This window comes from Mustela lutreola, chromosome 9 (assembly GCF_030435805.1).
Source record: "Mustela lutreola isolate mMusLut2 chromosome 9, mMusLut2.pri, whole genome shotgun sequence".
Classification (NCBI taxonomy): domain Eukaryota; kingdom Metazoa; phylum Chordata; class Mammalia; order Carnivora; family Mustelidae; genus Mustela; species Mustela lutreola.
Window position 1 is genome coordinate 30,965,299 of NC_081298.1, and position 2,801 is coordinate 30,968,099.

Consider the following 2,801-nt stretch of genomic DNA (forward strand, 5'->3'; position numbering starts at 1 on the left):
TAAAGATTTTGTTTATTTGACAGAGATCACAAGTAGGCAGGAGGCAGGTGGGGTGGGGGGAAAGCAGACTGCCTGCTGAGCAGAGAGCCCGACCCACAGGGCCGATCCCAGGACCCTGAGATCATGACCCGAGCAGAAGGTAGAGGCTCAACCCACTGAGCCGCTCAGGTGCCCCGCATTTATTTATTTTAGGGACAGAGAGAGTGGGAGCATGGGGACAAGCAGAGTGGGAGGAAAAAGGAGGGAAAGGAATCTCAAGCAGACTCCGCACTGAGCAAGGAGCCCTACTTGGGATTAAACCTCAGCACCCTGAGATTGTGACTTGAGTCGAAACCAAGAGTTAGGCGCTCAAGTGAGCCACCTAGGTACCCCTGAACAATTTTTATTTCTAATATTTTAATGCGTAGAACTAAAATTTTGAATTTTATCATTGTCACCTTATAACTACCTTGAATCCTCCCTGACCGAAGCCCACTTACTACTTTTCTTTTTATTTGTATTTCTCTGATGTAATTTTTACTGTTCTTCCGTTTTTACCTTTTTGTTACTTCATTATAGATGTATCTAATAAACAGCATATAGTTATGGTTTTGTGTCCTAATCTGCAAATTTTTATCTTTCAATAATAGAGTTTAACAGCTTGTATTATTATTATAATTGCTGTAATTCATCTTATTTATGCATTGAGGTTTTTTCTTGTGCTTTTTCTTTATTTCCTACTTCTTGCTATATGGACTGCATTTTCTTTTCTTTTCAAAGATTTTATTTATTTAGTTGAGAAAGTGTGCCAGAGAGCACAAGCAGGGGAACAGCAGAGAGAGAGGGAGAAGCAGGCTCCCTGCTGAGCAGGGAGCCCAGTGCGGGGGCTCCATTCCAGGACTCTGGGATCGTGACCTGAGCCGAAGGCAGCGGGTTAACCAACCGAGCCACTCAAGCGCCCCTGCGTTTATTTTCTTCCTTCTTTCCTTCCTTCCTTTCTCTTTCTTTTCTTTCTTTCGTTCCTTCTTTCTCTCATGATTTTACTTATTTATTTGACAGAGAGAGACACAGAAAGAGAAGGAACACAAGCAGGGGTAGTGGGAGAGGGAGAAGCCGGGTCCCTGCTGAGCAGTGAGTGGGCCTCGATCCCAGGACCCTGGGATTATGACCAGAGCCAAAGGCAGACGCTTAACCGACTGAACCACCCAGGCATCCCCCAGGAATCTGTATTTTGATATCATCGGGTAGTTCTGACATCTGGTAGTTCTGATATATTTGAAAAAGACCAAGGTGAAAGGTGTTTAGGTGTTCTACCAGCCTTGGGACAGACTCATGGATTTCTCTTTGTGTCAGCCTCTAGGCCATCAGCATATCCTCTCCACTTTACCTTGAAAACATATTCAGGGTCTGATCCTTCCTCACCAAATCCCCGCTAGCTGAGACACCCCCTTCTGTCCTCTGAATTATTTGCCAGGGCCTCCTGACACCCTTGTTTTCCTGCCGTCTGTGCGTCACACCACAGCCATACTGGGTCCTTAAAAAAAATCAGATACCATCTCTTCCTGCTCAAAATCGTCTGTTAGGGACTGACATGTGTCCCTTCAAAGTTCCTATACTGGGGCACCTGGGTGGCTCGGTGGGTTTAAGCCTCTGCCTTTAGCTCAGGTCATGATCCCAGAGTCCTAGGATCGAGCCCCAAATCGGGCTTTCTGCCCAGCCGGGAGTCTGCTTCCCTCTCTCTCTCAGTCTCTGCCTGCCTCTCTGCCTACTTGTGATCTCTGTCAAACAAATAAATAAAATCTACAGAATAAAACAAAGTTCCTATATTGAAGCCCTAATCCCCAGTTCCTCAGAATGTGACTATTAAAGAGGTAATTCAGTTAAAATGCAGTCATTGGGGGTGGAAAGAGGAAATGTGGACACAGACACACAGAGAGGGAGGACAGTGTGAAGACAGGGAGAAGACGGCCGTCTGCCAGCCAGGGACAGAGGCCTCAGGAGAAACTGATCTGCCCACACCTCGATCTCAGACTTCCTGCCTTCAGAATTGTGAGGAAATCCATTTTTGTTGCCTAAGGTCCCTCGTCTCTGGTAACTTTGTTGTGGTAACTGTAGCAAACGAATGTACCATTGGAGAATGGCTCCTGATCTCACCTCGAGAAAAAGTCAAAACTCTACTCACACCTACCAAGACCTAAATGATAAATTTACCAGACTTGGTACCTGCTTCTTGGGAACTCATTGTTTCAGCAAGTTGGCAGGCCGAGGAATTGCCATTGCTACATGGAAATGAGATCAACACAGTTACTGTTGCCACAGGAAAAATCCAGCGGTGGAGGGAAAATTAGTCACCAATAAATATTAATCTTAATGACGGTCACATCAATTAAAAGCTTATCTCTGAAAGCTTAGCCAACTCTGTTCCCCCTTCATAGCAAATCCTGGGAACAATTCTTTAGCTCTTTGTAGACTGGCCAGGACCACACACATCACCCTTAGTCATTGGACCTGTCTATTGATGGTGGGTTAATGGATGAAATATAGCAACACTTGTGATTGCTCATTGTAACTGAAGGACCATAAATCTTTAGTCTTGGTTGCCCTTTTTTGACCTGAGATGTCACAACGTCTTCAGTAAGATTGCTGGCTGACTCCTGTCTGGGGCAGGTGGCCCATATCCCATCCAGGAAATCAGCTGGTTCTTGCCATGGAGGCCATTGTTCTTAACGATGAGAGGGAAGACAGATTTAAATGAACTGTTTGGTGAAGGGAGGTGGGGAAGGAAAGGAGAGAGGGTTTGGGTGAAGAGCATAAATGAAGAT